Below are 23499 nucleotides of genomic sequence, written 5' to 3'. Positions count from 1 at the left end.
GGATGCCATTGTCCTGGCTTATCAGGCTCAAGACCTGCCATGCCCCCTAGGGGTGAGAGCTCACTCAACTAGGAGCGTAGCTTCCTCCTGGGCGCTGGCGCATGGCGCCTCGCTAGCAGACATCTGTAGAGCTGCGGGCTGGGCGACACCTAACACATTCGCGAGATTTTATAATCTCCGTGTAGAGCCCGTGTCCTCCCCGGGGGTACTCGCCCCTTTGGGCCAGTAAGGACCTGCTCGGTGTCAATCCGCTTGCTGCGCCATTCCACTCCACGGACTGGATGCATGCGCTATTCCCCTCAGGTGAGTTCCTCAGTCGGAACAGTGGGTTCCTCCAGCACTGTTGATGTCCAAACACTTGCGTACATGCCCTTTGGTCAGCCCTGTGTGGGACTAGGTGCCTCCATGTGTTGTGATTCCTCTCTTCTGGGTAATCCCACGTGTGTATCTCCACAGTAAGTCTCTCTGCAGCATGTGTCTTTCCCTTGGCAAGCCCCTTGCCAGCTCTGTCGTTGAAACTTCCACCCTGCGGGCTGGGTACCTCAGAGTTCTTATGTATCACCGCCTTGGTAGATACCTGCCTTCGGTAAGTCCTCTCCCACGGGCAGGCGGCCTGCTAGCATACATCCAGCTGGAATATGCTACCCAGTGTATTCTGTGTGAGCTATAGGCCCTCACTCGTGCTGTCCTCACGACAGGGGGCTATCACTCACAAGGGTCGCTGGAAGACAGCCATGTGGCGTTTTGTAAGGGACCCCATTCGTAACGTCGAACGTGACCGACTGAAAGGGAACGTCTTGGTTACGTATGTAACCCTCGTTCCCTGAAGGAGGGAACGGAGACGTTACGTCCCTTGCCACATCGCTGCTGTTCCGCTGAATGGCCGGGTCACTGGCTCGGCTCCTCAGCGAAGACTTCAGTGCGAGTTGCTCGCGCTGCTCATTATATACCCCCACTGCGGGGCGGAGCTCGTGATGCAAATTCCGCAGACCAAGGTACTCTGTGTACCATTGGCTCGTTTTGTACCACTCGAAGGTGATTGGGCTCTCGGGCGAGATCCCCATTCGTAACGTCTCCGTTCCCTCCTTCAGGGAACGAGGGTTACATACGTAACCAAGACGTTTCATTAGTAAAAACACCTTTTTATGGAATGCACGGGAGAATGGCTGCTAATCAGATAGTTGGATCAGTGCATTGAATAATAAATATACTGTAGTCAATGTGTACTTGTCACAAAGGTCAGTTTTGTTTTGTTATGGTTTTCTCAGTGTTTACTGCTTGGTTCCTGTCTTTCCTTATTTGGTCACCTTCATGTCCTTGTTCAGTTTCATTGATTAATCCTGTGTTTTGTAATTATCCAGTGTATATTAGTTTCCTGCCTGTTCAGTTCTCTTTTGTCTGGTCTACTCGTTACATCCCCTGTGTTAAAGTCTATTTAAGTTATTCTATGTCTCAGCTCATCGCTCCTCCCCACTGTATGCACCATGACAGTACTTCATTCCCTGTGAGTTATTTGTTTTTGTTAAGCATTTTTAATAAAACCTATTCTGTGCTTCACTGTAGTTTGCCTTCTTGGCCAAAATAAATGTGCCATTTAAATAGATTAACCACCAGGTTTAGTTTTCCTCTTCCCAATTTAACATGCTCCTTGTTTTTATTAAGGTTGCAGGGTCATTAAAAGAAAATAATGTGGAAATTTTCCCTCTGGATATTACTTCTGGCCATGTATGGCTATTTGGGGCTGTCAAAAAAATGGAATTTGGAACATTTGTTGAATTTAAAATAAAAATCCACATTCGAATGCAAAAAATGCTGCATTCAAAATTTTACGTGTGCGTTAATGAGGCACTTATCAGTGGTGCACGAGATGCGATAACGCTGTAAGTGTGATTGCATTTTAATGTTTTTGTTAGCCCCTCCAGTTGAAGCCACTAGATGCGGTGCTGCTGTGTTTTTGATTACAAATATTGTGGGAAAAAGAGAGCATCAATGCAGAAAAGATCTTGTTTGCGTTAAAACTGAATCCAAGCCATTCACACAGAATGCATATTTTGCGCATTTTCTAGAGGGACTTTTCAGCAATTCAACTCCTGTTTTTAAATGAAAAATGTGATTGGCTTTCGGCCCTTTGAATTAAACTATGAATACATACATGATTCTGTTGTGTTTATAGTTGTTTAAACACCTTGATTAATTATAATTAGTTTTTAAACATTATGCACTTTTTTTTTTTTCAGAGATAGTCATGTTATCTTATGCTCGATGCACACTCTTGTGGTCTCAGGAGAAAAGCCAAAAGCTTTTCTTTACCCTAACTGAAATTACGCATTTTAAATTAGAATATAATAAGAATTTTGATAATATAAGCACAAAATTCTAATTTAGTTTTTCAGCCATAGGTAAGGTAGATTTCAATGTAGATTCAACATCAATTAATGTGTATATACTGTAAAAATAAGGGGATAAACATTTTGTTGAATGCAGTTGAAAGCCTTTTTAGCACCATTTTAAACTTGGTTTAAATTCAGTTTTGTTTGCATTAATTGTGTGTAATTATGCAAGTATTATTAAAGAAGGATTTAGGCCTAAGTTATTAATCTTTTAAATTTCTCATTTAAAAATCTGTTTAATCATGTCTAAATATTACCTGCAGTATTCTAAATATATTTAGTAAAGATCCATACAGGTACCTTGTGAGTAAACCATGGCATTACAAATTAATTTTTATTTTTACGTTTTTTTCTGACCACAAAATGACTCTAATTTGCCTCTTTGCATTGGAATGTAAATCCCCTTTCTCTATTTTAACCGTAAATACTACACTAATAGTAATAGAGATATTAGAAGTCATTAATGGACCATAATTATTTGCACAAATATTATTTAGTACCAAAAGATCTCCTTAAAATGTTAAATAAATATTACAAAACTAAAATATAACACTTATTTAACTAAAAAGATAGTTAAGCTGTATGGTCACATTATAAAGTAAGCCATACCCGAGGGTTAAGAAAACCATATTAATGTTGCCTCTCCTGAATAAAATGATACTGTAAATGTCATCAAAGTAATAATCAATGCAATATATTCTGACCTGTTTATTCAATAGCTCTGGCTTTAACTGAAGCACTAAATTTTAAGATATACACCACATTAAGTATATATGTGTGTATGTGCTTCTATTGTCCTCATTTGTAAGTTGCTTTGGATAAATGTGTCTGCTAAATGGCTAAATGTGAATAGAATCTTAGCCCACCAAGGTGAAAAAGTGTGCTCTTCCATAGTATCCTTTTTAGTATACGTACACAATAAGTTTGTGTGAAAACAGAGTACTTTAAGTATATTATAGAAGTGCACTTTTTTTTTTCACCTGGGTTTTAGTATTTTGTAGTGGTGTACTTTTTTTTAATATTCATGTCTGTACAGTAGAGGGCGGTGCTCAAACAAACCTTTCAGCTGTGCTGCCACTCTGGATTGCATGAAGGAAAGGACGCAGGAGAAGAAAGTTTAACACTCCTCAGCAAAAAAATAAATATTATCATTTATTTATTTATTTATATATTAAGTCATTTTTGCTTATTAGTATGGTTGAACTGGATGTTCAAAGGTTAGCAGCACAGCGCTCACAACGTCTCTGCACTCACTCCTGATTTCTCTCAACATGTGGACAGGAGAGCTATAGGAAAATGATGTTATTTGAAAAAGTAACTAAAGGGATAGTCTTCCAAAAATGAAACAGTTGACAGTAGCCATTGACTTCCATGGTTTTTTTATTCATACTATGGAAGTCAATGTCTGTCGTCAACTGTTTGGTTATCAACATTGTTCAGAATATCTTCCTTTGAGTTGAATGGAAGAAAGAAACTTTAATAGGTTTTGGTACAAATCTAAAGGTGACAAAAAAAAAAAAAACTGTCTCTTTAAAGCACAGCTGTGTGTTCATGTTAGTGCTTTTTATTTGTGAAAAGTGCATTAAAGAAACAAGCATTTGTACAATCATTTGTAGAAAATGCTCTTAAAAGTGCTAAAATCCATCATTATTGGGAAATGCAGCACTGGTCAGGACAGGCACAAGGTGAGCAGTATCTGAAGCAGGCGAGTGTGCGGTACACAGGTATATTGTCAATCTGTGGGACGCTCTGAAGCAGCATGGTACATCCATACAGCACATTATATTTACACACCGGAGAAGTGCAGCACACACTTGAACACAGATGCAGAGCTGGGGGTCAGTAAAACTCCCTCGCTGTCCTCCACAGGAAGAAGCAACTGGAGATGAGAAGAAATATTCATATCTTAGTGATGGATACAGACTGAAGGGAACACATTGTGTGTGCTCTTTACTCCCAGACACACAGATGATCACATGCCATTGTTCCTGGAGGAATAACGCAAGATCTGTGAGTATATAATGCAAGAGAACAGCAGATCCTAAATGAGAGCAGCGCAGGAGAACAGCATAAGTTCCAAGTGGACTGACATGGATTTTTTTTTATTTTGTCAATATTTCTTTATTCTGGACTGTTACATCCTTGCGTTGTTAAAGTCTTTTTTTTTTTTTTTTTTTCTCAGAGTCTCTTTTGTTTTTTTACTTTCACTTTCATAGTCACATCCCATTGGTCCACTCCACTCACCTGGTCCCTGTGTTCTTTTCCTTTTCAAGGTTTTCTTTTGGCAGTTAGGTTAGTGATTGGGTCGTTAGGTAGCTTGGTTTTTGTTTATTTCTTTGATTTGGATGCCACTTACATGCCAGTTCTTTTGCAGGTACCCATCTTGTGTTTTCCCATTTGTCTCTAGTGTTTTATTTTGTACCCATTATTTATATATATATATATATATATATATATTAGTATTCACCTTCATTTTTATGTTCCAATGTGTAAATAAAACACTTCCCTGCAGTTCAGTTTGTCTCTGGCCTTACTCTTCACCTGGTGTGTTATGTTTCTCCCAAATTAATGTTACGCCCCATTTCCTCGTAACATGGACAGTTTAGAGGAGGGGCTGGAGCTAGCCGCCAGATTTCCTCCAGTAAATATGTCAGAGGGAAGGTTTATTTCTGAAAGTCTTTTTTTGCATACTGTACCATAAAGTCTACCAATCAACTAATCAACATTTGTGACCTGTGCTGGCAAAATGAGTAGTAATGCTCAAAAGTTTTGATCTACAGGCAAAAATTTTTATTTTAGTCCATTTTCACAAAAATTAGTTAATTAAAGCAGAGAACCTTAGTTTCATTTCAGTCTCAAAATAGTTTCATTGTTTTCTGTGAAAAGAAATATAGCCTAAATTATGTCATTTGTTATGTGCTAGCCCTCTTTTAGTCTAGCGGTAGAGTGAAGTCGGTGTGGTGGCAGGTTACAATCTGCAGCCCTCTCCCTCTCAGCTTGCTGTGAGGCAGTGCTGACTTTATATGCTGACTTTCTCCTTACTGCAGCCAATCAGTGAAGCTGAGGTACATGGCAGCAAATCAGCAACAGATAAACCCAGTCTCCTCCATAAGAGCGGTAGCAGGAAACATAGAAGGAAAACAAAAGGAAAAAACACCACAAGGCACATAGAACAATCAAATATATGTCTCAAGACGTAACACAGTGAATATCTCATTTTAAAGATTATGAAGAATTCTTTTATTTCAATCTGCATGCATCTCATAACTTAATAAAAAAAAATAGCCTATAGCCCTATCTATAGTCTATAGACTACACAAATAATTAAATTTTTTCTTAACTTGCAACTTCTTAAAATTTGTTATGATGAATATTAAATATATAGATCAGTCACGAAACTCTAGATGGCGCTGGCTGACAGGTTGTTAATGTAACTGATGATATATTCAGAGAGTTAAACGACTTGGCACAAGCTGATTGGTTCATGCTGCATATGCAGCCAGTGAACTTCTTGCCTTGCATTTATATGGCTGGCTAGCATTCACTAGAGATTCCTGTATCACGCTTTCAGAGTTTCTCTGAAACCCTTCACCTTCCCCAGCTCCACCTGTATAGATCTGCTATGGGGTTATTTTATATGCTATTTGCAGTCATTCTGGCAAGACCAAAATACATTAACATTGTCATATCCATCACCATGCTAAAATCTACTGAGAGTTGTCATGATTGAAATCAACTTTAGGCTAGTCCAGGGGTGGCAAACGTCAGTTTGCCCTTAATATAGGCAAAAATGCTCTGGAAATTTAGTATGCAGAAGTCAACAATTATCATGTAAAGCGAAATTTTCTTGTACTTTTAAAACTCCATGAGGAACAAATAAAATCATATATTATACAGTAGGTGGCCAACCAAAATGATCGTTCTACCGCTGCAAGTGCTGTCGCCACTGCGTCTGCAAAGTGCATTTGCAGCTTTTGACCGCTGAGTGGCGCTTTAAAAACCACAAGTTATCAAACAAGCACAACAAAGCACATTTTTGCAAATAGCCATCAGCTTTGCTTCACCGATATGTTACATTTGACGGCTGCAGTCGGAAAATGAAAGAAAAACACTGTAGTTAAAATATTTAATATTCACAGATGAAAGTGTATTACTTGAAGTTATGTGCGTTTCTTACAACAAATTCAAGCAGGATAAATGTCAAGCTTATGAGCCTGTGCTTATATTTTCTCTAAGCTACACAGTATTACACCATATTTTAGATTTGACACATTTAATAGGTTTGAAGTATTATTTATATAATATGAATTATGTGTTATATTATTCTAAAGAAATTGTGTTTTTTCTTTGCATTGGAGCATTAAAAGTGGTAGCCTATTTTAGTGAGCTAGGCTACATGGATTAATATGCAAAATTTCAATATTATCACATAATAGGCCTATATTTTAATTTATATTTTAAAATTCCTTCAATAAAACCGCATGCATTTTTGTCACGCACTAGTTTGTTATTAGTTACCTGTCCTTTATTTTGACAGATAACTTTTTGGGAAAAAGATATCTGTCTGTACACTGATTAAGAAATTGTTGCGTATTTTATAAATAATTTTTCTTTATTTTAGCAAAACGTGAGGCACTGTATAATTTAGCTCCCATTATTTAGGCCTAATTAAAACAAGAAACGAATAAATTAAACCTGCACGATTTAACTAAATCATTGAAACTCTAAAGAATGGACTGATTAATAAAACGTTCTCATGTTTAAACTCAAGTTCTCTCATTATAATCAACAAAATGCACACGATGTAAATAAGAGCTTCATTAACTGACAACTTCAGTGATTTTAAAGGGAGTCTTCTTTACTTGCTTTCATATAATTTAAGTAAAAATTAAATAAATAAATTGCAGCCGCATTTAAATGCAGGTGTGTAAAATATCAGAGTGCAAGATTTGCGCAGCGCGCTTGATGCTGAGTGACCGTGCAGCATTTATTTCTTATTTGTCTACATATTTTATCTTCATTATAAATCTTGTTTGGTTTTATTTTGGATAACTGCATGTAAAAAATTACTTACTTTGTAATGCATATGCAAAATGTGAATTATTATTTATATTCAAGTGTGCGAAAATTATTAATGCGCATGCATGACAGTGAGGCACCATCTCGATCACTTAAAAATTTTTCCTGATAATGAAATAACCTAAAATTGGGGAGATACATGAGAAATATATCTACAGAAAGCTTGAAATGTCTACTTTTAAACGAACCAATTCAAAACGAAAGCATTATGTAATCTGTGAAGGTTGCATTTCTCTTTAAAGGCACGTCCATTTGGAGAGAGTCAGCATTTGAGAATTTCATCTTGCAGCCGACATGAAAACATTTGTTTATTAATAAATAATTAAAATGTCTCCTTTTTCACAATTATTAAGCTACTTCTGCCTGTGCTTTGTGGCAAAAATAATGCATGTGCTTGAGCGCGGAATATATTATAAACCTGCGATTAGTTGAATAATGAAAAATGAACGACTAGTAACTAGAAAAATCTTACATGGGAGGCAGACCTATTAAATACCCTCTGGACATCGCTGTTAAAGTTTTTAAAGCATTTTATACGCGTTTGCATAAATTCTGCTTTCAGAACGGTCCGTAACGGAGAGATGCCTTAACACTGATTTTTCCTCTGAAACACAAAAACGAAAATTGAAATAAAATGGATATTTTATGTTTTGAGAATGGCCAACCCTTCTCTGCAGATATTGTTGCTTCTGGTTTGTGCATTATACATCACAGAAAGTCTACAAAATATATTGTCTCCCAAAACTCTGGTGTTTTTTGTCACATCTGTAATTCTTGTGTATTTCCCAAATCTAAAAATAGCCTATAAAACATGTTCATAGACAGATACTACTACTGATGTCTGGACTCTGTTTGGGATTTAGAAAAACATAAAGAGATGGTTCAATATATCATAGGCTACATTCTGTGAGAATTTACATTTCACACTCTAAAAAATATTGTATGGATGTAGTCAACATTTGAAGTGGATCAAAACCTTTCTTCAAAGTTGTTGTAAAACCAAAATGACGAGGCATTTGTCCTATCTAAACCTGCTCTGCAAGTTTGAAACCCTCATAAGACACTGTCCATATGAAAGAGCAAGAGGTTCACACCTTTATTTCACCCTCCACAAGCTATACAGAACTACCCCCAAAAAACCCCAACCCCCTCCAGCTGGTGTGTTGTCATGTTACTGGGTTGAAACATGCCTGCACTCACAGCAGCCGTACTCTTTTTATTCATTATTTTCTCGCAGCCCATGTAATTATTTTCACAAGACCATAATAATAACAAATTATCAATTGATAATTAATCATTATTTTTGTGAAAATCTTTGTTATTGTGAACGTAGGCGTTTGAGGAAGGCTTTAAGAGCAAGCGCGAGCGCTAACTGACCCAGCTCCACCGTCCGCGGTTTGAGTTTACAAAATCAGTTTGAGGAGAATACAACTCATTGATCATGAGCCCAACATTTAGCAAGGCAGAAAAACATTCCATCTACCTGAAGGAAGACGTATTTCATTCTAAGTTCATGCTGTTAAATAGAGAGTTAAAAACTTGGACCTCATTATATTGAAGTACAAATCCAAACACCAGACACAACCCACACTCTCTAAGTGTTCTTTCATTTAAAAAGTATGCATTTTGTTTATTCAAAGGCTATATGGTTGAAATAATATTTTATAAGTGCCATTGTTTAAAAAAAATGCTGTATTGACTAACGTTTCATAGATCTTCAGTTAAAATTCCATGCCTTTTGTAATTACACAGTATTTTCACCTCCTAAATTACTACCCCAATTCAATAATGGTAAAATTTACTCATGCCGATGGCATTTTTATGACATTATTTTTATTTTTTTTAGAATAATTGTAGCCTACATAAATGGGTGAAGCAAAACAAATATGATAACTTTTTAACTGCAGGCAGATATAGGCCTATATTATTACAAATATATTATCATTACAAATATTTGGATCGTCCCTTATTCTGTACCGTATTTTCTTAAAGAATAAACACTTATTTTCTACAAGAATAAACATTATAAATAAAGAATAAAAGAAAGAATCTGAATTAGCCCTTATTTTCCATTTCTGAAGTTAATCGGCAACTCTAATGATGATGTAATTATATTTTGACTCCCCTGACAGTGGCACCTTCCTCAAATGAAATAAAAAAAAAACCTGGATAAAAACATACACAAAACCTGTAAATAGTTAACAACATAGCCTAGATTAGGCCATACTCTGTTCCTAAGTATATATTGTAAATTTCTTAACCTACAGTAACAAATTTTAACCGATTAATCGCCTATTTTCATTTGCTGCATGTTTTTTTAAAAACACGCTAAAAAATAAAGTTTGTGAAAGGAAAAAAATATAAGTCATGTATAAGTTGCATTTTATTACATTCAGAAATTGAAAATCTATAATTCTAATGGATAAATATAATTGCAGTATATAATAATATAGCTATATAAAAAAAAAAATAATAATAATAATTTAAAGCGTTACATAAGGTTGGGTTTTTCTCATTCGGGAGAATTCCAAATGTTTCCATATTCGTGACGTTGACCATTTGAAGCTTAAGTCTTATTCATGAGGTAAAATAGGCTTTGTAGTTCACGCGTGTTTCAGTATCGGCGGAAAAAAATCATAATGAGCAAAAAAGTGTACCGCTGCTTGCGCCGAATGGCAAAGTGAACGGCTGCGCCGATTCTAATGAATATGTGCGCGTGAGGCACCAGCGCGATCAAACAGCTGAGACAGACAATACTCAGTTTCGTTACACATAATTCGAAAATGCAAGCTGTTAGGAGTTTGAAAAATCAAGAATAATAACAGAGTTAATAAGAATTAGTTCTAAATGCTGGATCATTCTCATTTCGCTCTGCATATGGAACTTGAAGATTTTTTACTTTTTTTTAACCAAGAATGTACCGAAATGAAAACATTTAGCTTTTAATCTGTGTATTTATATATATATATAATGAACCGAATATATATATATATAATATATAGGCCTATTATGTAATGACTGTTTAATAACAATAGCATGCATAAGAGCCTTTGTGTAAAGGTTTTTCTTTTAATTTTTGATGCGTAGACTGTAGCCTAAAGTTAGGGAACAGTGCATCAGAAACAGGTAACATGTTTCGTAGCTTGGCAATGTTTCTAAGATGGAAGAATGCTGTTTTTGTAACATGGGAAATATGATTTTCAAAACACAAGTTACTGTCTAATATAACACCCAGATTTTTGACAGTAGAGGAAGTAACAGTACATCCATCTAATTGCAAATTGTAATCTACGAGATTCTGTGTAATGTTTTCTGGTCCAGTAGTCACATATCTAACAAAGATTAACAAATCTAAAGGCAGTACTCTTGTTGTTCTTGTTAGTTTGAGCTACATAACTCAAATTACTATTGCTAAAGAATAGAATGTGTCCATAAAATACAATTAAAACAAAAAATATACACAATTTTTTGGGCTACAACATTGGATTAATCAATGCATGCAGATAAGCTTTTATCATAGTTTATATTTATATGGTAACAAAAGTGGTTAACATTCAACCCGTTCTTTTTCATCAGTATTATCTGTGATTTGAATTTTGTGAATGGAAGTTTCTCTTTTGTTATGTTATAAGCTGTTGGCTTTGGATGCTTTCACTTTTGAATTTACGATCTTGTCACGTTTTACAAGAAAAGATAACTGTCTGTTTTGCTTACATCTAGGCCTATACGTGCCTATTTGGCATGCCTCCACAGCTTCCTTTGTGTGCACCATTCAGAGGTCTATATGACAACAGCACTGGCGGACTGGAAGGATGCAGACCACAGTATTAGCAGTGAATTTGTCATCTACCGAGGGGGGCCCAGAAATCATAGCAGTGTCTTTTTATTAAAAAGTAGCCATGCCATGCCTCTAGAATAGCCTCCCTCTACATGTTAGATCCTGTTACTTAACTGAATGTTTCAAATCAATGTTGAAGATGCATCTCTACTTTATTGCATGTAAGTTTTGTGTTTTACTGTATATGTGTTTAGTTTTTTTGTAATTTTGGGAGTGTAAAGCACTTTGGTCAACTTGTGTTGTTTTAAATGTGCTATAGAAAAAAATGTTGCTTGATATGTGACTACCTCCAACTTATAGCATTTTGGTCTGCTTTCTGAGGCTACCCTGCTTGAACCCAGATTTAAGCAAAGGGCTGCAGCATCTGCAGATGAAGCAGCCAGATGCATAACTGCAGCTGCTGCAAGGGTAGGGTATGGAAGTATGGAAGAGCAAACACAAACTAAGCACATGAGAGAGTGGCTAAGGCACTCAGCATGAACAACTCAACACACACTGCAGTGGCAGCAATGAATGGAAGCCCATTTCCGCCACGTAAGAAAAAAATATATGCCTAAAAAAGTCGAAATTATGACTTTAAAAGTCATAATTAAGAGATAAAAATTCAACATTTTGACTGAAGTCATTATTATAACTTCAAAAAGTCAAAATTATGACTTTACAAGGGATATTCTGAAGGGATATTCTGTAACGAGTTGTTTTGGTTTAATACAGTTGGAGGACCAAGTTCAACACACACCTTATTAATAAAGCGTATACCATTTACAGACGAGCAGAATATATCCCAGAATATGAAAGCAATGTGCTGAGTTGCATGTTAAGCGTTTTTCTTGTGGTAAAACTTGCAGTAGGTATCAGTATTCGCCTTCCAGTAGATTTGCCAACCACCATTTAAAGGAATAAAGACGCTCAAATGTGTGTGTTGAGCCACCATTAAAACCGAAAGAAGATGTGCGTACGTGATGCATGAAAACCAGTGAGGTCTGTTCTAGTGTATCACACACGTTTGAGCTTCCGTCTTCAGTGTATTTGATACAAACTTTTGTAACGTTTATCTGCTGTCAGGCTATCTGAGAAGATGTTGTCATAATGCATTGCAATGGGTTGCGTTGGGGACAAAAACAGAGAGCACAGGCCCTCCTACTCTGATGAATAAGCCCTCCAGTTTATTATACAAATATAATGTTTGTTATTGATTAATCTATTTAAATACAATTACAAAAACTACTATAACATCTCAGAAAATTAGTTCTATTTCCTTTCGGGGAAATATTTTCGGGGACTATTCGGGGAAGTTGTGGCCTAATGGTTAGAGAGTCGGACTTGCAATCCAAGGGTTGTGAGTTCGAGTCTCGGGCCGGCAGGAATTGTAGGTGGGGGGAGTGAATGTACAGCGCTCTCTCCACCCTCAATACCACGACTGAGGTGCCCTTGTGCAAGGCACCGAACCCCCAACTGCTCCCCGGGCGCCACAGCATAAATGATACCCACTGCTCCGGGTGTGTGTTCAGGGTGTGTGTGTGTTCACTGCTGTGTGTGTGCACTTTGGATGGGTTATAAGCAGAGCACAAATTCCGAGTATGGGTTACCATACTTGGCTGTATGTCACGTCACTTTCACTTTCACTTTAGCTCCAGACCGCCAGAGGCAGTGCTGAAAGCACTAATGGAAAACTCCCCGCGCTCACGTTTGACCAAGAATGTTACGCACAACAGATGTGTTGCAGGCCATCATGCCGCAAGATAGGTTCGTGACAATAGACTTGAAGGACACCTATTTTCATATTCCAATTGCACCAGAGCACAGGCAGGTTTCCTTCAATTAGTTGCCATAGGGGGTCCAATATTTTCAGTTCAGGGTTTCTTCCGTTTTTGGCCCCCCCCCTGGCTTTGGCACCAAGAGTTTTTTTTTCGAAGTTCATCCGGCAGCATTGGAACCACTCCAGAGAACTGACATGAGAGTGTTACCGTACCTTGATAACTGGCTTGTCTGTGCAGCATCACCCCAGCAGGATAATAGACCAAGCTCGTCCCACCTGCTGGAACACAGCTTTGAGGATTACTGTGAACTGGGTCAAATGCAAGCTTGTTCCAACACGTCGACCAGTTACATAAGCCATGCTCTAAACTCTGTCACAATGTCGGCTTGCCCGACTTCAGAGAGAATAGGGTCATTCTCTAAGAGATATAAAGAGGATTCGAGGGGGTCACACTCAGCGCTATGTGGCTGTCTTGAAATTCTTGGGGAAGCTCACAGCAGCAACACCAGTAGTTCCACTCAGGTTATTGTGGCTCAGGCAATTCCAGTGCTGGCTCATTCAAAAAACACCTGTGTCCGGCCAAGACAAATACACAAAGATCAGAGTCACACGTCGCTGCATGCAAGCCCTAGCACCTTGGTCACAGCGGCAGTTTCTCCTCACAGGAGTTCCATTAGGACCTCCACCTGCACACTGGGAAGTCATAAGGATGGATTCCAGTCTTCTCGGCTGGGGGTGGGGGGGGGGCTGGTCTGGCTCAGGAGGGGAGTGAATGGCACCTAGAGAGGGACTATGTTTTTTGGAACTCACAGCAGTGTTCCTTACCCTTTTGCATTTTTTTCAGACTGTTCTCAGGGGAAAGCATGTCTTGGTGTGCACGGACAACAGAGTGGCTATTTTTTATATCAATCATCAGGAAGGCACGAGGTCACAGAGTGTGCTTCGGGTAGCTCACAATCTACTCATCACAGGGATATTGGAGTCTACATTCAAACGTTGTGCAGATGATATGGATAACTTATGGGACAGCTTTGGTGGATGCGTTTGCAGACAATCTCACTGTCCTCATTGGTTTTCCCTGATGGATGAACCAGGATCTCTGCATCTGGATGCGTTAGCCCACGACTGGCCAGATGTGATCCTATATGCTTTTCCCCCATTACCACTGATTTGGAAGACTCTCTGTCAGGTGCGCGACCGAGGGCACTGTCTACTGATAGTGGCTCCTAATTGGCCTGCAAGGCTGTGGTTTCAGACCCTTCTTTCTGTGTTAATATGAACCACCTTGTCGTCTGCTGAACAGACCAGAACTAATGAGTCAGTTAGAAGGGAGTTTGGCACCCACATCCAGACCGGTTTGAAACTACTAGGGTGTGGCCTCTGGGCCCACCTGGCCTCTCTTGGAGTGTTCACAGAGGTCCAGGGACACTGTTTTGAATGTGCATGCTGCTTCTACATGTAAGTTCTTATTCATGTAAATGGACGGTATTCTGTGATTGGTGTTCTAGCCGTGAGATTGGACCCTTTACATTGTTCAGTGGGATGCATTTTTAGATTTCTTGCAACATCTTTTGGAGCTTGGACGTTCTGCATCTACACTTACTGTGTATGTGGCGGCTTTGTCAGCTCACCGGTCCCGAGTTTGGTGCTTCTTTTACTTGGGTCTGACCAGCTGATTGTTGCCTTCTTGAAAGGAATCTAATCGTCTTTGTCCCCATGGGCGGTCCGGAGTCCAACATGGGATTTAAGTATGGTGCTCAGTTCTCTGTGTCAGCCCCCATTCGAGCCACTTTTGGAGTCAGACATTAAGTTGCTGTCATTCAAGGCTGCCATTCCTCTTGGCAATTACAACAGCAAGCGTGTGAGTGAACTCCATGCCCTTGTCTGTGAGTGTCCCCTGTTTGCGCTGGAGTGCTGACTTTAGTAGTGCTCTTTCATTATGGCCTAATTATGGCGTTTTCTACCCAAGATCTGTGTCTCCACATTTTATGAACACACCCATCATGTTGGCTGCACTGTCATCAGATCAAGATGACATACGGTTGGAGCTATGTCCAGTTAGGTCCTTGAGGACTTACATTGATAAGGACAGCATCCCTGGTGTAAGACGGACCAATTGTTTGTTTGTTTTATTGATATGTGCAGAGGTGCTGCACTTTCTAAACAGAGACTGGCACACTGGGTGACGCAGGTTATTTTACATGGGTACAAATCTGCAGGAAAGTCGGCTCCCTCATCTATTCATTGTCACTCCCACACGTGCCTTAGCAACATCTTGGACAGCGTTCAAAAGGGTGTCACTCACTAAAATTTGTGCAGCAGCAACCTGGGGTTCATCATGTACCGTGTTCATGGTTTTACAGATTGAATGTGATTCCTTTACCAGCATTGTATGCTGCAGTGCTTTCTGCCCTGCCCAGATGCTTCAATAAGGGGATCCCTCATGACTGCATAGGTATTCATCTTCTACTAGTGCTTTCACGCACTGCCTCTGGAGTGAAAGAAAATAGAACGCTGTTAACTGTGGTTTTTCTATGACTAAGTGAAGACCGCCAGAGTCTCTGGTCACTCTGTATTCCGAGAATGTTCTAAGAGATCGAGGTGACTTGCTAAGGGGTCATTATAGTCCAAGGCACATCACGAGTCACAAGTTGACAACTTTGTGATTTGATTCTCGGAAAAGCGTGACCGCGGGGAGTTTTCCACTAGTGCTTTCAGCACTGCCTCTGGTGGCCTGTAGCGAAAGGAAATAGAACCACAGTTACGTTTGTAACCAGCGATTTTTTGCTTAATTTTGGAAACAGCATCAAAGCGCGGGCTGATCTGGTGTATTCTGTAAAGCAGGGAAAACACTAATGTCAGGCCGTTTATGAATGTCATTTGGAAAGCTCAGTCAGTGTTTTCATTTTTCGTGGTTTAAAATTAATAATTTTACTTATACCTTCTGCTTCCTGGTCATGGATACTTCGGACATCCTAGGACAAATCCTATCCGAAGAGTCTCTGGAAGAAATTCTGGATCCATTACACTGAAGACGTCGATCCGACCCAGCTAGTGAGACGCAGCTCTAGGATAGCACGGAGGACATCCTTTTTCCATCAACGAATGGCCCATAGAAAGGATTCTGTCCACCTTGTACTCTCTCAATGTTACAAAATGCCTCCGAATCTGGATCAGGCGGAACAGCTCTTGACTCTTTTTACAAAGAAGTCAATCAAGAACCGCAGGCCCCCATCTACCCAACGCAGTATCTTCTCTTCCCCAATCTACCGGCCGTAAAGCCAGGAGAAAGAGAAAAAATATATCCACCGATCCAAGCGTTTCTAACTCCAAAGAAGGTAAAAACGGCATATCCCTCAAGCTCCAGCACACAAGGAGATGACAGGGTTCTCTCAGCGCTTCCGTCAATTCAAGGAACCCTCTCCATCATGGACAACAGGATCCAGGCGCTGGAATCACAGCGTTCATCTTCTGCACCTCGGGCGATGGTTGACGGCAGACTTCCCAGCTCAAATCCACAATCAAGGGGGGGGGGGGCGGGGGGGGGGGGGGGGGGGGGGGGGGGGGGGGGGGGGGGGGGGGGGGGAGGAGGGGGGGGGGGGGGGGGGGGGGGGGGGGGGGGGGGGGGGGGGGGGAGGAGGGGGGGGGGGGGGGGGGGGGGGGGGGGGGGGGGGGGGGGACTACTCCTGACTTGGCTCTTCATAGTAGATCTCTCGGACAGCGTTACCTGCCGTTTTCCTCTGGGCTGCCCTTCATCCTCCCCTCAGCAGCTGTCCATTTCTTCCCCTCTGCACGCTCAAATCCTGTCAGGTAACGACATTAACTTGGTTAAAATAATTGCTATACGCAGAAACTAAACGAAAGAAGGAGTCGTGGATTATGGGGATATATCTGTCATTCTTAAAGATAACGATCCTAACTTGGTTGAAAATATTGCTATAATACGCAGAAAAACTAACGAAAGAAGGATCGTGGATTATGGGGATATATCTGTCATTCTTAAAGATAACGATCCAAGACTCACCAAAAGTTTGACTATGGCAGATTTAGACATTGCTTTCGGCGTGTTCAGAGACATTATCTGTGAGGTGTATCCAGACAGGAGAAAGGAATTAGATACTTATCTAGCCATCATTTCAGATCTCGCCATGTCTTACAGAGGTACACTATTCTACAAATATCACAAATCATTTTCATCTAAAGCCGCTATGTACATACACCGCTTTTAATCAGCAACTGGACTGGTCCGTGGTCAATCTTGCACTTATTAGCAGACACTTTTACGGGCCACCAAGCACTGTCATGCTCACTCTGCAGTTCGTTTGTTTCCACACCGCATCTCTCTGCCCTAAGACCGCTTCGAAACTCACAACACTAGCACTTCGGCGCCAGAACAGCTATTGCAGGAACTGTCACCCGAAGTTTTCTTGTCCACGCTACACAAAATTCCCAAAAAAGAAATAAACACTCCGGTGAACACTAAGGAGCTATCCAAAGCTCTGGAAAAGCATCCAAATTGCTGTTTAGTGTCTTACCTCATTCTAGGGCTCATGCATGGGTTCCTAGCTGGTATTTCCTATCTGCCCACTTTCTCATTCACCTGTCAAAATCTTCAGTCGGCTATCAAAGATCCACTGACTGTAGATGATATGATGGGGAAAGAAATAGAGAAGGGGTATATGATCGGACCTTTTGATCAACCTCCTTTCAAACTTTTCCGCATTAACCCTTTAGAAGTTGCAGTTAGGAATACTCGGAACGAAAAAACATCTAATTATTTATTTATCCGCTCCCCCCACTCCACAGTAGGGTTCCAAGCAGTTTAATTCCCTCAGAACCATTTCCCTGGCAGAAGAGTGTGCTCAGTTAAGCAGATATTACCGACGCCTTCAAAATCATGCCCTTACCCCCCCTCTCAGTGGGATCTTTTCTGGGTCAGTTGGCGAGAGAAAATTTATTTTTCAGTCAGACTCACCTTCGGGTATAAAAGCAGCCAAAAGATTTTTGATACAGTAAGTAAGTAAGTAAAATTTATTTGTATAGCACATTTCACAGATAAAAATCACAAAGTGCTTCACAACAATAGGTAGAATCCACAACACATATAAATACATTACAGCACATAATCAAAATAAACAAAAGTACACATAAGGCCACCCTACAGTCTAGTTAAAAAGCCTCTTTAAAAAGAGAGTTTTCAACTGGGTTTTTAAATTTTCCACACAATCCAAGCAGCGTATGGAAGGAGGCAAAGCGTTCCACAACCGAGGTGCCACAACTTGAAACGAACGGTCCCCTCTAGTTTTAAAATGTGTATGGGGGGCAACTAAAAATCTCTGGCCTGTTGATCTCAGACTATGTGAGGATGTACGCAGCTGTATCAGGTCAGAGATGTATGGAGGTGCCTGTCCTTGTAAGGCTCTAAAAATTTAGAACCAAAATTTTAAAATGCATTCTAAATTTTACTGGTAGCCAATGAAGAGAAGCTAAAATAGGAGTAATATGTACCCTTTTACTCGTGTGGGTTAAAAGCCTAGCAGCAGAATTTTGAACAGTCTGGAGACGACAAAGATCCTTCCTATTAAGGCAAATAAAAGACTGTTACAATAGTCTAAACGAGATGAAATAAAAGCATGAATAATCATCTCCAACTCGACCTTATCTTAGAAATGTTCCTTAATTGAAAGAAACAGTTTTTTAATAAGTTGCTTTGAGTGTTTTCTCCAGAGACATGGCCGCATCAAAAAACAACACCTAAGCTCCTGAGACTCGGCTGAACAGACGAACCTAAGGCACCGAAATGTTGTTTTAATCTGAGGAAATGCTCTGCTCAGGAGCAATGATAAGGTTTCAGTCTTGGCTGAGTTCAGTATTAAAAAGTTATAATTTAACAACTTCTTAATCTTACTCAAACAGTTGATTAAAGATGACAATTTATATAACTCAGTAGGCTTGAAAGAACAGTATAACTGCATGTCATCTGCATACAAGTGATAAGAGACATCCTGAAACTGACTAATTATCTGTCCTAGAGGAAGTATATACAGAAGGAAAAGAAGAATCGGTCCCAGGACAGAACCCTGAGGAACACCACTCGACAAACCTACAGTATCTGACATAATCTGATTTTATAAAACACACTAAAACTTCTACGGTTAAGGTAAGATGAGAAACCATTTTTAAAACTGATCCAGATATCCCTAATAGATCCTGAAGTTTATCAAGCATAATATTGTGATCAATAGTGTAAAAGGCAGATGTAAGGTCCAATAAAAACTAACACTGTATGCTTCCCCAGAATTAGCTGACATCAAAATATCACTTGAGACCTTCACCAGTGCAGTTTCCGTAAATGTTTTTTTACGAAACCCCTGACTGATATTTGTCAAAAATCTCATTTATCTCTAAGAAAGTATTAAGCTGCTCTGCTACCACTTTCTCAAGAATCTTAGCCATAAAAGGGAGTTTAGGATATAGGCCTATAATTTATGGGTTTCAATGGGTCTGAAACTGGGCTTTTTAAGAAACAGGTTCAACAATAGCATGTTTAAAAAAAGTCAGGAACCACACCAGTTAAAAGAGGGGTATTGATCATTTCTACAACACAGGGGCCAATACTACCAAAAACCTGCTTAAACAGCGAAGGCGGAAGAACATCACTATGGCCATAAGAGGGCTTCAACTTATCTAGCAGAGTGGTAACATCATGTAATGTCACTAGTTTAAAGGAGAAACACGGATGGGAAAGAGCAAAAGTGCAAGCCTTATGTGCAGGATGAGGTAAAATACTAGCTCTGATATCCTTAATTTTCTCAACAAAGAAGTCAAGGAATACATTACTTTTTGGCAGAGAGAGCACCGCAATTGGAGAAACAAATGGCAAAACAATAGAATTAATGGTATCAAACAAGAATTTGGAGTTTTTCTTATTAGAGGATATTAGCTGAGAGAAGTAGTTAGTTCTAGCACTTTTCAGGAGTTCATTTAGAGAAGTAGTTAATTCCCTAAGATAAAGCCTGTGAACTTCAAGTTTAGTTGTTTTCCATAAGTGCTCTATTTTCCGCCGTTTACTTCTATAGCTCTGAATAGATGCATTTATCCACGGACAGGGTTTTTTAATAGAGACAGTGTTTGATTTCATAGGAGCCACTTCATCTAAAATTGCTAAACATTGGTGTTAAAAGATTCAGCATACACATTTACATCACTGCAAACCCTTAGCTGGCATGGATTAAACAAAGTAGCAAACTTCCCAGCAACATCCTGATTAATAACTCTCCTTTGAGCCTTAATTCTTAGAGGCGGGGGGTCCCGAGGGAAATTCAGGTTAAAGAAAACACAACTATGATCACTCACATGTACATCCTCCACACACACATTTACTATCTCAAGACCTAATGAGAAAACAAGGTCTAGGGTGTGCCCCTTTAAGTGTGTAGGTCCTGAGAAATGTTGCGTAAAATTAAAAGAGTCAGTAATGGATAGGAGACCTGTAGCTGCAATACATGACATATCATCAATATGAAGATTAAAATCTCCAATAATTAAAACTTCTCCAGCTTGATCATAGAGGTTAAAAAATCAGTAAAATCAGTGAGGAAGATACCTGCAGGACCAGGAGGGTGGTAAATTAACACACAATAAAATATGTTAACAGAACCAACATTATTAATATTTGAATCTAAAGTGGTTAAGGTTTTATAGTGAATTTCTCTGCATAAAAATCTGTCACGATACACAACAGCAAGGCCACCACCCTCGGCGAGCTGTTCGAGGTGTCCCAATCACTGAGCAACCTGCAGAGCAGAGCTCATTTAAATGAACAGCTTCCCTATCCTTTTGCCACGTTTCTGTAAGGAACATAAAATCCATCTTTTCCGTAGTGATAAGATCGTTGATGGCATGCGCCTTATTAGTGATGGAACGAGCATTGAGCAGCGCTGTCTGAAGCAGACACTGTCTGAAGCATTCTGCTGGATCTTACTAAATAATTTCAAATTACCATTCGTTCTTCACCTGTTGGATGACTTCCTGCTCATCGACTTTCCAGATGCCAACCCGTCGCACAGCATCAATTCCCTGGTTCAAGCATTCAATAAATTCGGCATTCCTCTCGCAGAAGAAAAAACAAAAGGCCCATTTCGTGTGCCCTCGATTTCCTGGGGATCACACTAGATTTAGTGAAAATGCAAGCATCTCTTCCTCATCGGTCTAGAGAATGCATGACACGGTCACATTAGATGAAGGCTGCAGGTCCGATTTAATATTCTTGTCTAAATTATGCGACAACTGGAACGGCATTTCCTTCTTCTACGAAGAATATATAGAAGGTTCAGTTAAATTACAGTTCTTCACCGACGCAGCTCCTTCCATTGGGTTCCCGGGGATTTTTAACAAACAATGGTTTGCAGAAAGATGGCCAAAAGAACTTAGAGGAACTGGCTCCCTCTAACCAATCAACAGCACTTATGGAACTCTATATCCTATAGTGATGGGCAGATCAATGGACTAGAAAAAACATCCTTGTGTTTTGTGATAACAAAAGCCACAGTGAACATTACTAACAAGGGTCTCTCCTCTGTGCCTTTCTTACCGTTTTATTAGGCGTCAAACCTGGATCTCAATCATGAACAATTTTACAATTAAAGCTACTCACATACCTGGGCTGGATAATAAAGTAACTGACTCTCTGTCTCGGTTTAATTTCCAGGAATTCAGACGCCTGTGTCCGGGAGCTGCTTCATCATGACTGGGCTGCCTGAACTTCGGTCAAACAGTCCTAGAATGAATGCAACATTGAAAAAAAAAACTTAATTCAGCCGCACACTACATGAGATCCGGGCTAGCAAAAATGACACTTAAAACTTACGACTCGGCGTGGTCGTCTTTTTCAGATTTCTGCAACGCTTTCTCAGTGCCTAAATTCCCAGCTAACATACCTATTATATGTGCTTTCATTACGCACTGCTTCGAATCCAGGAAGCATAAGCCTTCCACCATCAAGATAATGATATCAGGCATTCAATTCCACATTAGATGTTTAGATCCCTCCTCTCAAAGCCTGTTACAAGTTCCCTCTATATGCCTTCTCCTTAACGGGTTAAAAAAGGAAAGTCCTGCAATTCCATATAAACAACTACTGTTGTCTCTCTCACAGGTGCACACGATGGTGGATAAATTAAGTTCAGGTCTTTTCACTCTGCACTCAAACTCGCTTCTAGAAGTAGCATTCCTCATCGCCTTTTATGGATTTCTCAGAGGAGGAGAATTCACAATTAACACCAAAATATTCGACCCTTCACACGATCTCACAATCAATGACATATCATTCCACAACGATTACTTTTACATCTATCTGAAACATTCCAAAACAGGCAGAGATAATAACGGAAGTACCATGAACATTTCTAGAACCAACGACGGATATTGTCCCCTCACAGCTATGAACCGGCTGGTAAGCTCCTACAGATCCACTTTTCATAACAGAGAAAGGAGAAGCTATGTCCAAGCATTGGTTTGCCTCACGTCTCCGAACCGCATGCCTCCATTGTGGTATGGACCCCACGCTTTATACTAGCCATTCATTCCGCATAGGCGCAGCAACCACCGCAGCTTCAACGGTCTCCATACCCATGCTCAAAGCTATGGGTCGTTGGTCATCATCAGCATGTCAACGATACATTAACCTACAATACAGGATGTTTATATTAGCGCAAAAAATCCTTGAGCGGTTCTTTAAAAGAATAAAAAAAATAGGGCCTGCTATTTTCACCCGCCTGAGAAAACACACTTTGCTGCCATAACTACAGGGGTCTGCTGTTCTATCCCTCAGTGAGGGACGAATATCCCTTGAAAAAAGAAAGGGCCTGCTGTTTTCTCTCGCTGGAGAGAACACCCTTTGCTGCTATAACTGCAGGGGCCTGCTGGGGATGAACACCCCTGCGACTTAAATTAAAAAGGGGCCTGCTATTCTCTCCCTCCTTTTAGAGGGGAGAATACCCCTCTGCTAGCAAGTAGGCTACATTAAGAATATCTCAATAACATTGTCTTTTCTCTTTTGCAGGAATGGAACAAGGAGGGTATTGGGGGGTTCTTCTTCAGGCAGTAATACCTCTCATTATGTTTGGGGGGTTAATGTTTAAGCTCTTGTATGTTCAATAGGCTACTTGCACTACTACTTCCGCGTTCTTCTCAATAGGGCTCAGTCAGTTCCGGTTTAGCAATGGCTACATTCTACACCCGCTGTCTCCAGGATCTCCCTAAGATTAACGTTAACAATGTGCATTGTATTTGCAAAATATCAACCACAGATCCATCCAGCAAGTTGGAGAAAGGCTTTAAATTATACGCAGCCTTGTATATACACGGTTACGAAGATAAGCAACATTTAATGTTAATTAACTTTCAGTGCTAACTGTTAGCTAACTATTAAC

Source organism: Cyprinus carpio, chromosome B4, assembly GCF_018340385.1.
Source record: "Cyprinus carpio isolate SPL01 chromosome B4, ASM1834038v1, whole genome shotgun sequence".
Classification (NCBI taxonomy): domain Eukaryota; kingdom Metazoa; phylum Chordata; class Actinopteri; order Cypriniformes; family Cyprinidae; genus Cyprinus; species Cyprinus carpio.
The sequence above is the reverse complement of the archived record's forward strand: the minus strand, read 5'-3'. Positions refer to the sequence as shown.